This window comes from Uloborus diversus, chromosome 8, assembly GCF_026930045.1.
Source record: "Uloborus diversus isolate 005 chromosome 8, Udiv.v.3.1, whole genome shotgun sequence".
Lineage (NCBI taxonomy): Eukaryota > Metazoa > Arthropoda > Arachnida > Araneae > Uloboridae > Uloborus > Uloborus diversus.
In genome coordinates this window covers 41,197,235-41,210,485 of record NC_072738.1, presented here as the reverse complement: position 1 = coordinate 41,210,485, position 13,251 = coordinate 41,197,235, and the positions used below count along the sequence as shown (strand labels likewise).

Genomic DNA, 13,251 nt, shown 5'->3' with positions numbered 1-13,251 from the left:
CCCTTCCTCACACTGCCCCTTCACGCCAGCTCGATTACTGATCATTTCTCTTCATTCATACCGCGTAAAAGAACCTTAGTTCTGGCGCAGTGCACTCTCCCGATCTGTATCTGTAAAAAATGAAGAAGAAAATGAAACCATATGCTGATGCCGAATTGGCACGAAAGTGATATGAAATAATCGATAGGGCTGACAAAATTACTTGCCCCCTTGCTACTCATTACTTTTGTAAAGTGAAAACATGATCCGGAACCTCTTTTTTTCACTGAAAAAGGATGTACTTGTAAATTCTGCCCTTACAACTCGGATACGACTGTCCGCCTGCGATTCTCATCACTATTTGTGAAATTTTAACATATTTTTATTTTACTAATTTCAATTTCACGATTCAGCAGTATAGTTGGAAAAGCCTGTTCTGGGACATAAATTTATGTTTTCTACAGAATGCAGGACTTTCAAATCGAAAAATTAGGTAACGAACTGAGTATGAAACAGCAAAAAGGGAATGTTTCATAAACATTCCTGAAAATTAAAAAAAATGAAAGAAGTGCTGTAGCGCTACGAATACGCGTCATGAATTGCTCGTTTTTAAACTCGAACTGGGCATTAAGGGCAGGAGGACTGAAACATGATTACTTCATCACTGTTGCTTTAAATGAGACTTTAAATGTTCAATCCTTGAGAAGTTGCAGAGTCAGATGTATGATCATTAGAATCTCGAGAATTTTTTTGGGCAGAATTTTCATTCAAATATTTTATTCTCCCACGCTTCAGGCAGTTTGGATCAGACTTTTTACATTGTACGAAAAATAGAAGAAAGTTTCGGGACGTAGCCAAATCTCACCAAGGTACGCAACATGTAAACTTTTACATTTATCAAACACATGCATGATTTTTTTGTCTCATACAATTCAAAATTTTCGAAAGGGGTGATTTAAATTTTTATTAAATAGATAATTTTTGTCACCTTTTATTATCTCTGAGCACGTTTAAATCTGTGGCTCCTAGTGTGTGGCCGTAAGGTGTAATAGTTATTCACCATGAACATACAAATATCTCTTACGTATTACACACGGTCATTTAAGCACCCTAGGCGAGAGTTGAAAATGCTTCGCTGCCGTTCTTGATAATCAAGCCTTCTAATTTCAATTTTTTGAGTGTTTTGCAATTAGATTAACAATTCTTTTAATTTTTTAAGTGTGCAGAAAAGTTTTACTGAATATAAATTGACGTGTTAAAACCATTATTATTTAATGAGTTCAAAATGCAGGGTAATAGATAGGGCAGCGGGAGTTTAATTTCATATTTAGTTCCCTATTCGCAGCGTTACAACAGGGAAATACATAATGTATCGAAAATACATCTAACATGGAATACAATAAAGTAGTGAGTGTAATTATGTTTCATGTTTTGTTTGCGCACAAACAAATTACGGACTATATTTTTTGTAAATATGCAAGTTGTTGTGTATTTAAAAAGACACAAGAACCGGCCACGACAACCTAGGAAAGTGGTAGAAATGGGAAAGGGATGCACCACTTGCAGTACTCGTAGCGCGGGATAATGAGTGGCATTGGCGCTCTTGCCACCTATTCGAGATTCAGTCATTTGTTTGATATTATCCTTGCAAATTCGGTTATTCCCATGGCTATGATTCCAACTTTAGGACAACGAAATCTAGTATGAAAAGGGTTGATTATACAAATTATACAGGATTATTTCCATCGAGGTTACAGAAAAAATAATAATAATCTTTTAGTATGTACGATGTGCATCACATTGATAGAGCTTAGTAAAAAAGCTAGGAACAAGTACTCGAATTAAATAAAATAATCTGAACCAGCGATAATAGATTTTTTTAAATCATTATTCTTCGCCTGGTCTTTCCAATTGGTAGAAACTACCCTGATATCAGAAACAATAGTCTTCATGAATAACAGTTAACTATTGGAAAGATTGCAGAATAGAAAATTGTTGCAACGTAATGATAAAAGTCACACAAGCAAAGACCATAAATATAGCTTAAAGTGAAAGTATTAGTTGAACACAACAAAATATTCCAGGAATCTGACATTTTCGTCAAATAATCCCATATTCAATATGGAATCCTTCTTAGTAATATCAGACAAAGCGCGTATGGCAGGCGATAATTAATTCTACCGAGTTTATTTATAACGTGTGCAAATAAATGCAAACTAGAAACTGGAAGTCAAATTGCCTTTCAAATTTTCACTAAAGTAAAGTGTCTAAATACTTTTGTGAAAAATAGTAAAAGTAATACCATGAAGCACGAATTTTCAAAGCATTGCAGACGCGTGCCTCGAGGTTCCAAAGAATCCCTTTGGCAATGCTAAAAGACGCGAGTTTATTGATGTCCAGATATTCGACAAAAGATCGGGTTTCGCTGAAAAGTCGCATTGTTCCGTCGCGATTATTTCTAGTTGAATATTATCTCACTACACACCAACAACGAGATGCGTGCGCAAACTAATTCTCTCAGTTTTCTAGAGTGACGTTACTGCATCCCTCAACCATGTCATTTGAGCTTAGGTTCCAGGAATTTACTGGAGAGAATAAACCGATCCTCCGCAGTGATTTCTGGTCTTCTTCATTCCTTGCTTGCTTTTTATTAATAATAACCACTCAGAACGAGTTTCTACCCTCCAACCGCCACGGAGGCAGAAGGCGCGATCATCAATGGGACGCCAGTTAAACACTGACACCACCGGCTTCACGCTCAGATAGAAACCCCATTCCACATCATCGTGGTTGGGTTTTCTGCGAAGTTCGGTGAGCGAACTCGCTAATCATACTATAGAAATGATCCTATGAAGTATGATCTTGGCTCGAGAAATTTTGTTTCCCAGCTTATATTAACGATGGTATTATATACAACTGGGAGTTAAATCCCAAATCTTACCTTTCGCAGTACTTCCGTCAGTTTAGGATCGTGAGGAGGGGGCTGCGCCCTCCTCCCTGGCTTTCAGACATTAAAGAACCTTGGGCTCGAAACATATTCATACCCTTGCTTCCGTATGAAGAAAATTGAAGTCTAATAATCTCTAAAATTAAAGTCTCTGTATAATTTAGATACAGTTTCTTCCTTCTCTGTTGTTCTTCCCTGAACTTGATCGGGAATATTGGGGCTGGATGCATTTTACTGTAAAAGCGTGTAGATATTCTTTTAATGTAACTTGAAACGGATCCAAGGTTTATATGCGGCGTACTGTTACGAATGTATTTTGGCATGCCCGTGATTATGTTTCTTTTGATAAGTAAGTAAGCATTTGTCTGACAACGCGAGGCATATCCCTACACTTCAACGGCATGTAATAACTTTCAATGTAGCAGTGAAAAATAAATTGTTCTCCTGCTAAAAAAACTTAAATGTGGATTAACTAAAAGAGGATAATTTTAGCTTTACATTGAGTAATGTTTTTGTTGGTCAGAAGCGTGAAATTGAAATGTTGGTCAAGAAGTCCTAGTATTTGACGTCATCAAAACAATTTTTTTATCGTTGAATGACTGGAAGTTACTTTACAGTTAGCAAATACTAATGATTAGTAAAAGTAAACAATGAAGACTGCGAGTGAGCAAAACAAGTAGAGGATACAAAAATTTCTCTGCCTGTCTATACTAGCGGATATGCAAACCATTCGCTAGCGTCATGGACAGCAATTGCGCCCGGGTTAAATTATTGCGGATGGCCGAATTATTAGCGGCATCACTTTAGTGTCTGTAATATAACGCCTGGATGTTGCATTACAAACGTGTTTGCAATGTTGCAAAAAAATAATTAAAAAAAAGCTTATTATTTATCAAAAATGTGTAAATTTCGTATTGCAATTTTTCTACGTAGTTTTTTGCTTCAGGTAAAAATTTCTCGGAATTTCAGCGTTGAGCTCTTTTCTCTTTAAAGAGGGAAAAGAAATATTGTTCCATTTCTGATAAAAATGAGACAATAATTCTCGGTAAGTGTAGAAAACTCAGGTTCAATTTATTGAATGCATTCTCCTTCTTTGCATGTCCATGTGACACCACGAAAAATTTCATAGTAGTTTCATTTTTATCATATTTTCTCTCAGCTGTGCAGCGAGTACGTTTTTAGCCATGGTGGATGCAGTCCGAAGTCCGAATTCCACACTCGTATGAGCTACTTTAATAGCGTCCTATCACAATTTGTGAGCATGACTGTCGAAATTTTCTACGTAAATATATACGCGCTTTGTTAAGATTTACTTACTCATAAAGTATTTGACATTTAATTAAAGTCTGAAACGTTCTCTGAATTCGTTTGGAAAATGAAACAATGACTTTCATGAATTCAAAGAAAAGAAATATTTAAGCTTTAATTGAAAATTCAATGTCTGTGTTACATTGATAAGTAATTCTATTGCCACAAGAAGGCAAGTACTTTCCGTTCTAGGAAAAAGTTTCACCGACAGTTTGATTAATTCCTTTATTTTTATTGGCAACATTTTATTAAGTATTCAAAATAAGCAAACCACCGTAAAAAGAACGACTCTGAGTGAGAACACACACACGTATACGGGCAGGTTGTGGGAGAGTTCGGGCAAGGATAGCAAGTATAATATTATTACCGCATGATACACTACCAAACCGGTAGAGTTTTGGAACTCGTATAGGTTTAACGTTTTTGATTATCAAACCAAACAGTTTCGAATTACTGAAAATGATACGTGTGCTATATTTGGTATCAATCAGGACTATTTTTGAAGTGGAGCTCCTCCTTGATGACCCGCAACCAGTTTATTCTAATATAAGGAGTAGTATATAGGTATGTTCGTGATTCCGTCGATCATACTTACCTGGCACTGGGGATGCCTTGATCAACGAGGAGGCTCCCCCGAGCAGAGGCCCTTCATTGCACTTCGGAGGGTTGACGCTCGCCACATCCGCAAATTGCGGTTGCTTGGGGTGCGTAATTTTTGGTAGCTGGGACTGCGTTCGCGCTGTCCCTCATATTCGAAAATCATTGTTAGCGGGTCGTGCGTGGGAGTAACACTATTAATTCACTCCAATAAATAGTGGGCGACTTTAATCTTCAAGTGACGTTGCATGTGATTGCCAATGGAGGAGCACATGAGAAGTGCCGATAACCCGGTCACGCCGCCATACTGAGACTGCAGTTTCGTCCTTTTTATAGATTCAGGCTGACGAGTCCAATGACCGCTCTGAAATAATCGTTACTAGGATGCCATACTTGAGCAGCGGCGACAAACGCAATCTCGCCACAATGTGCTTGCTGGTGTGTCTGGCCGATGCCATACCATCATGTCAAACGAATGCAATCGCTTTTTCGACTGCTCATATGAGGACTCACGGTGTGCCCTCCTATTCATTTCATCTTGCTATCTCGTCCCCCCTCTCGGAGGGTCCCAAAAATTAGTTAAAGCTCATTAGAGTTGTTCCCCTCCACGGTAATCTTTAGTAAAAGGCGAAAGATTAGCACGAGGTTTGAAGGGAAACCAGAGCATAATCGGGAGACAAGACAAGACAAGACATTGAATTTTCACAGGCCTGGGTGAATACCCATTTACCTGAAATCGATTAGGGTCAGTGGAGTAGACAAAAATTGTGCGAAGCACTCAATGTATGAAACATAAAAAAGGGGGGGGGGGAGATGGTAAGGAGGGGGGGGGGAAGGGGAAAGAGCGAAAAAAATTAAAAAAGGACGTCGTCAGGGCCACACTTGTGAAAAAAAAAAGAAAAATAAATGAATTGAAAAAAATTGAAAATTTTGAAAAATTTAATTCAATTTTGGAAAACTTGAGAAAAGTTCATGGAAAAGGTTGACTGTTTTTTGTCAGTTTATGAGAAGATAATTTTCTATGTTTTTTGTCATTTTGTAAAATTATATAATTTTTTTTTTTTTTTTTTTTTTTTTTTTTTTTTTTTTTTTTTTTTTTTTTTTTTTTCCCTAGGGAACATTAGAAGAATAAACAGCACCAAAAGCAAAAGGCCCACTTAAGGGGGAAAGAGATCATCATAATCAGCTTGTGGGTTTGGGAGAGGGTTGTTTTTTGTGCTTAAGGAGTCGTAATCAAGGAGCCTGCAGTGGGCGGGGTACCTATGCTTAGGATTTCTAATTTCGTTGAAAATGGCTTGCTCTCTGATGAGCGGATTTGGGTGAGAGTGGAGACTTCCATAGAAATTTCTGGCCTCCCGGATGATTTGATGTGATATGGATTTAATATTGGCATCTCTGTGAATGTCCCTGCCTTTAATAAACCAGGGAGAATTGCTGATAGTTCTGAGGATATTGTTTTGAGTGGTTTGTAATTTTTTGACAATTTTCTTTGCAGTGAAACCCCAGATGAAGATGGCGTACATAAGGACTGGCCGTAAGACAGTTATGTAAAGGAGTCTCTTACTAGTAAAGGGAAGGTGACTGTACTTGTTGAGAAGGGCCCTCATTTGGTGTTTTCTAAAATTGGTTTTATCGGTTTGGATTTTTTTATGCTTCGCAAAAGTGAGTTTTCTATCTAGAGTGATACCGAGATACTTGACATGGGAGGAATAAGTGATATTGTCTTCGTTAATTTTTATTTGTTTTGGGTGGTGGGCGTCGCCTTTGGAGAAAAAGATAGCTTGAGTTTTGCTGGTGTTAATTGTAAGCTTCCAGTTGTCATACCAGGTGGCAATAGTATTAATGTGGTCTTGTAAACGTTTGCGAGCAAAGTTTCTGGAGTAGTGCTTTGAGATTATGGAAAGGTCGTCTGCAAACAGTGAAAGAACAGTGAATTTGTGAAGAGGGAGATCGGACATGTAAATGGAAAAGAGGGTGGGGCCTAAGATACTTCCCTGAGGGACTCCGGCTGTGATTTGCCTAGGGGTGGAGAAGGAGGAGCTTATTTTTACCTGGAATGTGCGTTGATGAAGGTAGTTGAAAATGATAAAAATGATGTAAATGGGGAAATTGTGCTGGATTAACTTGTAAATTACACCAAGATGCCAAACTTTATCGAAAGCCTTGCTGATGTCAAGGAAAACTCCTACGGAATACTGATCGTGATTAAAACCGTCAATAATGCAGTTAATATTACGGAGGAGCTGGTGAATACTGGAATGTTTTGGTCTATATCCAAATTGTTCAGGCTGAATGACGTTATTTGAATCACAATACTTCATTATTCTATTTTTTAAGATTTTCTCGAAGATTTTTCCAAGAACGCTAAGAAGGCTTATGGGGCGATAGCTCTGAATATTAGTGAGAGGGGTTTCTTTTTTATGTATACAAACCACTACAGCATGTTTCCAGCTATTGGGAAAATAACAAATTTGGAGGCATCCATTAATAATCTTAGTGATGTTGGTTATGACTTTGAGGGGGGAATTTTTAAGCATTTGGGTGGAAATTTTGTCGCTACCAGGAGTTTTCTTATTCTTGAGGTTTTTGATTACGTCGTTAACTTCTTTAGGGGAGCAGAACTCAGTGACGGTAGGATTAGCATTATTGCATAGGAAGTTGTAAACTGTGGAGCTGACTTCAGAGTCGAGGGGGGAAGAAAGGTTGCTGGAGAAGGTGGCCTCAAAGCTATCAGCAAAAGCATTAGCTTTATCCTCATCTGAGTTAATCGTGCCCTGGGGGGTGGTGAGAGAGGGGATGGGGGTTTTAGGATTTCTAAAGTTTCTAGCGAGTCTGTAAAGGGTACTATTGTCACTGGGGAGATTCGAGATAAACTCATTCCAGGAGCTAGTTTTGTGTTCTTTGATAAGATTTTTTATGATATCAGTGAGGTGGTTTAGCTCCGTTTTATACGGGGGATAAGCAGTCTCACGCCACAGCTTTTTAAGTTTGTTCTTGATTCTGATGATTCTTCTAATATGGGGGGGGAGCCTGAGTGGGGGGGAAGAAGTGGTGATGCGAACAGTGCTTTCGTCATAGGCTGAATGGAAGGTTGAGGTTAGAACGTTAATTTCCTTATCAATTTCAGCAGTAGTTTTGGTGTTGGGGTTTCCGTTGACTTGGTCGTGGAGAAGAACGTAAAATTTGTTCCAATTGGTGGAATTAATGAAATACTTGTGTTTCGGGAGACCCGAGGTGAGAGAGAGGGTCAGAAAAACTGGATTGTGATCTGATGAAAGGAGATTTTCCGAAATGATAAGGTAGGGGAGCTTTAAGTTGGTGATAGCAATATCGAGGGTGGTGGGGGAGAAGTTGCCAAAATGAGTGGGGGTGCGGGGGGCAAGAATTTGGTAATCATTTTCAGTGGCATACTTGTAAATAATTTCACCTTTGGAATTTCCAACACCTATGTTCCAGAGTTTGTGCTTCGCATTCAAGTCACCAAAGAGGATGAAGTTGTCAGTGTTTTTGGTGATTTTGTCGAGATCAGCGATGGTGGGGGTTTTGAGGGGGGGAATATAAGCTGAGCAAATATTGACCTTAGAGTTGTTTATGGAGATGGTGATAGTCGTGTTATCAAAGCTGGGGGTGTCAATTTTATTGATGTTGTGATTAAGGCTTTGACGAATAAAAATGAGGGTGCCTCCACCTTGGCCTATGAGGCGATCGTTACGTTGGCAGACGTAATTTGGAATGGTGGCGCGAGTACCAGCCTTGAGATGGGTTTCCTGGACAAGAATAATGTCCGGTTCATAGTCAGCAGCGAAATCGCGAAGCTCGCTAATTTTGGAAAATATGCCATTGGCATTCCAGGAAACCAAACGCAGGCTGTTACTCGCGGCCATTATTGAGGAGCTGGGTAAAGATAAGCTGGAGAGCTTGCATATTTTGGATCATTTGCTGGAATATGGTGTTTACTGCTTGAAGAGTGGAGTTATTAATGTCTGGATTTGTTGTGGGATTTGTGCTAGTTGCTATATTATTTAAATTTAGGGGGGGGAGAGAGGGGAAAAAAGGGGGGGAAGTTTTATTTTGCTGATTTATGTTGTTTAAGATCTCAGTGGCCTGTTTGCGTGCGGTCCAAATATTTTCTTTATTGGCCGAGTGGATTTTGGGTCTAAGAGGGCAGTCAGGGGAGTTGGCAGTATGGGGGCCTTCGCAGAGAGCACATTTGGGGGGATCAGTGGGGAGGTTATCACATTCGAAAGTATTGTGTGGATTTCCACATTTAACACATTGGGGGCGTCGGGTACAACAACGGCTTGAGTGGCCAAATTGTTGGCATCTGAAGCATTGTGTGATGCGGCCGCCTTTCTTTTTGAGGGGTTCAATCTTAACTCTGATATGGGAAATAGTCTCGAGGTTGTAGATATTTTTGTTATTTTCATTTTTTGGGAGGTGAACAACAAAGAGGGGCATAGGATTTTGTTCTTTGCCTTTTTTCATTTGTGTCATTTTGTTAACTGTGAATTTTTTTTCAACCAGCTCGGCTTTGATGTCATCAATTAGCATATTAATTGGCAGTCCGCGAATTACTATGATTAAATCCTTTTCTTCATTGAGGGGATGGGTGTGGGACTCCAAGCAGTAATCTTCAATATATTTACGAATAGTTCTGTAGTCATCTGGGGTAGTGGGGTAAACAATTAGCATTGGGTCTTTAGTATGTTGGTTTGTTGCAATTCTCCCTGTAATTTTTGAGCCAGTGATGTCCGAAAGTTCTTTGAGGAGGTCGACTTGACCTGTGGGGTTATAGATTGTGATTGGTGGAATATGTTTGTGGTCTGGGTTCCTGTAATTTTTATTGCTTTTTGGCTGATTATCACTATTGGTTGTAGGGGGGTCATTAGTAACTTGATTCTCAAATGGGAGACCATCATATGAGTTTTTTGTAGGGAGGGGGGGAAAATCCTCGGTTACTGTATTTTTTGCAACTTTGTTAGGGGGAGGGTAGTTGAATTCATCATTATTGTCGTCATAATTTTCGTTATCCTCGTCGGATCTGGTCCTTTTTTCACTCGAGGTTTTGTATGGGATTGCTTTATCTCTGAGATCCTCATCTTCATTTGACTGGGATTGTTTAGCATACAATAGCTGGGTTAAGTGGGCAATTTGCTTTTGGTCACAAGACCTAAGTTGGGTGGCAATTTGTTTGCTATATTTTCTGGAAGTCCTATTATTGTCGATTTCATCATCGAAGGCCGATACAAGAGATTGGAGTTTTTCGGCGATAGCCATTAATTCGTTGCAATTTCTAGCCTTACTAATTTTGATTTCAAAAGCGGTCTTACTCCACTGATAATCCCTGATCAATAAGGTAAATTTGGATTCACTTACCCTATGATTCTTCAGATATTTCCTCCTTTCAAGAGCGAACTTGGCTTCGTCTTGTTTGTCTTTATCGGGAGATTTGTCATTAGTGAGATCCATTTCGGCTTCATCTTCTGAGACATCATCAGGATGTTTGAAGAGGCTCATAATTGCAGATGAGGGGGGGCGATTAGTAATATAGCCTTAAAAAAGGCTCTTCTCGCCAGGGAAAAGCTAACTGTGCGCAGCTTAATCCGTCCGTCGACCCGATTAGACCGAGGCCTAGCCGTCGAGGATCAAATTCAGCCCTGACAGAATAGCTCGGAAGGAGAGGGGCCAGCGAAGAACCGGTCCCGTCGTCAGAGAGAGAGTACACACGTCCGCTACGAACGGTGTCCAAGGAGGGAATGAGCATAATCGGGGAATGAACCACTCAATGTATATAATACTTCCCGTCTTAAAAAAAATTGGTGACTAAATGAAATTCTCAAAAGTTACGTTTCGATCTTTTTACGGTTTGCACTTTCAAGCGATTGTCACCAACTTCTCTTTTAATACTAGAATTTATTTTCGGTCATTTTCAAAAGGCGCCGGGTTTTCATTAGCCAACTCGAAGGATTTACTGTTCTTTCACTCGAAGATTCGCTTAGCATTTAAATTTCTCCCGAATTTAACGTCTGAAAATGATTCTCGCCGGACTCGAATTTCTTCAATGTGTTATTTTCATCCCGTGTATTGGGTTTCTCTCTATCCATTGCCCTCCCGCTTTTAACGTTTTAAACAAAATAATGCCAACTAGATTTTCACCACTTTTTCTATGACAAATTACTCATTACCTTTCTTATGAATTTTTTTTGTACCTTCTTTTCGTTCAGAACAGAAAAGATTAATGTGGCGGGAGAGGAACTGTATTTTATATCATCTCCGGAGAGAAAATGTGACACAAAACTGCATCGGGTTTTTTTTTTTTTCATGAATTGTGGGATTTCATTCACATTGGGTGGGGGATTCAGATCAAGAATTTCATACACTGAATATCGATTTCTACTTTGAAAAATTCGGATCTTGATGCAAATCTCATCACCTCACAACACCTTCAGAAATATCAGTCTTTGTAGGGTCATCACACAACGAAAGTGAAGACTCGGAAGTCGAGTTCAGAAATGCACTTTCGCTTAATGCAGCTAATGAAAGGACTTTAAAATAGCAGGAACAACTCTTATATTCACAAAGCCTCTCAGTTATCGAGAGTACTCTATCTGAGACCCAGTTAATTTGTAAGTAATACATTCTGCCAGAGAGTGCATATAAATTGATTTTTATGTGACAAATGTACTGTAAATTATTATTTACCGTGCAAATCTACTTCGATAAAATTTATTTTACGGAATTCAACGGAAATTTGGTCGACCCCAGTATTACGGTTTCCTCCTTACTCCAACAAAAGACGTTAAATCCTAAACTTGGACAGGACTTGAATCTCTTTCCACCCCAAAGGAGCATGGGGACGCAATAGTTGTCCTCCACCTCTCTCCGTTTTAGTGCAACTGCTCTGGCCAAATTCCAGCTGGGCCAACCAAATTCGTTTCGCTCGTTTATTGCCATGTTGTTTTCGGTCTACCTCGTTTCATCTTGCCACCAGGGCAAAGCAATTCTTTCGCTTTTTTTGGGTGTCTTCTAAACACGTGACATCTTTGTTTAATTTCAATTGATATTGGTTTGCTGCTTTATTTTTCCAAAATACTTTTTCAACTTTTTGATGGCATTTTGTTCGAAAACTTAGTTTTTGCTTCTTGTTGTTTTGTTAATATCCGAGTTTCGCTTGCATAAAGCATCACAAATTCAATCATGGAACTGAAAATTTTAATTCTTCAAGCTTAGGCACGATGACTTCAGAATTTTACCTAGTACTCTGAAAGAGTTCTGCATTCATTCAATTTTTTTGGCATTGATCACAAGATTGTTTGTTTTCTCCTTATATCCTGAAATCTGGAGGACTGCAAAACAATCTTATCCTCGAAATCCAGGCCCTCAAGGAAATCCCATCTCTTTTATATTGATTACCCAGTCCAAAATCGTTATGAATAACAGACTAGACAGGACGCAACCCTAACACCAGTTCTAGTTTCGAAATTTTATTTCCTAAAATTGTGTCGAAAAAATCAGGAAAAGAAAGCGGTTCACGGGGAAGGGGGGCAGTCCTGGAGCCTTGCCCCGGACGGTAAATTCCCATGAGTGTTTGTTTAGTTTTTTTCTTAATTGAAATTCGATATAAAACTTTTATATTTTTTAAAATTTATCATCAAATTTTATTTACGTATAAATATCGATCCATTCCACACCCATAGTATTGAAATAAAACAGTCGTACAAATAATAATAAAAGTATTTGAAAGGGAAAGAAATCAGTTAGAAATCTTTCACTTTTCAACCACAAATCAGTTTCGTCCTTTCCTTAGGAGTTAAAAATTTCAGCCCCGACTTTCCACTGCATCACAATTTGCAACTTGCAATACATCGCTCGTGCCAAGTTTATTTAAATCTCGGAATAGGAATGAGAAAAAAATGTGGAACGCTTCACGATTTTGCGTGTCATCCTTGCGCAGGGGCCATGCTAATCTTCTCTGTATCGTTCCAAATTTAGTATATGTACTGCCGAAGCGAGTACGAAACTCCATGCACCCGAACATATATATATAGCAGGGTAGCATAGTCGAGGTAAAATACTGGTAGCTATTTTTGTATGTTTCCTTCGTGAAAATTTCTATTTTATCCATTCATTGTTTATACCCTTCGTAGAAAAGAACAAACTGTTGATACTATTTGGTTCGACAATCTGTTTTGCTGTAATGAACAGACAATCTTTTTTTGGGGGGCGGCCGGTTATCAAAAATTTGCCATTTCAACTGCGCTTGCGCACGGACTAAGCTGATTTCAAAAGTCTAGCTAAAATTAATTACAAATATTTTGAATTTGTTAATAAGTATGAGATGGCAACAGATAAAAATTAGAATTCACAAAGCTTTCTCTGATTTAGCTTTTTGGCCTCGGTAAAGATCGAGTTTTGCGTCT

General features: G+C 38.8%; 4 non-coding genes across 4 annotated transcripts; 1 reads left to right on the top strand and 3 right to left on the bottom strand.

The window, feature by feature from the left end:
- Nucleotides 1-2,638: 2,638 nt before the first annotated feature.
- LOC129228784 (small nucleolar RNA U3) lies at nucleotides 2,639-2,843 on the bottom strand. Its single transcript, XR_008580972.1, has one exon. It is a non-coding gene; the product is annotated as a small nucleolar RNA U3 (small nucleolar RNA).
- A 1,978-nt stretch (nucleotides 2,844-4,821) lies between these two features.
- Nucleotides 4,822-4,982, top strand: LOC129228753 (U1 spliceosomal RNA). The gene has a single exon (XR_008580947.1). It is a non-coding gene; the product is annotated as a U1 spliceosomal RNA (small nuclear RNA).
- Nucleotides 4,983-5,380: 398 nt separating this feature from the next.
- LOC129228821 (U5 spliceosomal RNA) lies at nucleotides 5,381-5,498 on the bottom strand. The gene has a single exon (XR_008581004.1). It is a non-coding gene; the product is annotated as a U5 spliceosomal RNA (small nuclear RNA).
- A 7,242-nt stretch (nucleotides 5,499-12,740) lies between these two features.
- LOC129228836 (U6 spliceosomal RNA) lies at nucleotides 12,741-12,847 on the bottom strand. Its single transcript, XR_008581018.1, has one exon. It is a non-coding gene; the product is annotated as a U6 spliceosomal RNA (small nuclear RNA).
- Nucleotides 12,848-13,251: the final 404 nt, after the last annotated feature.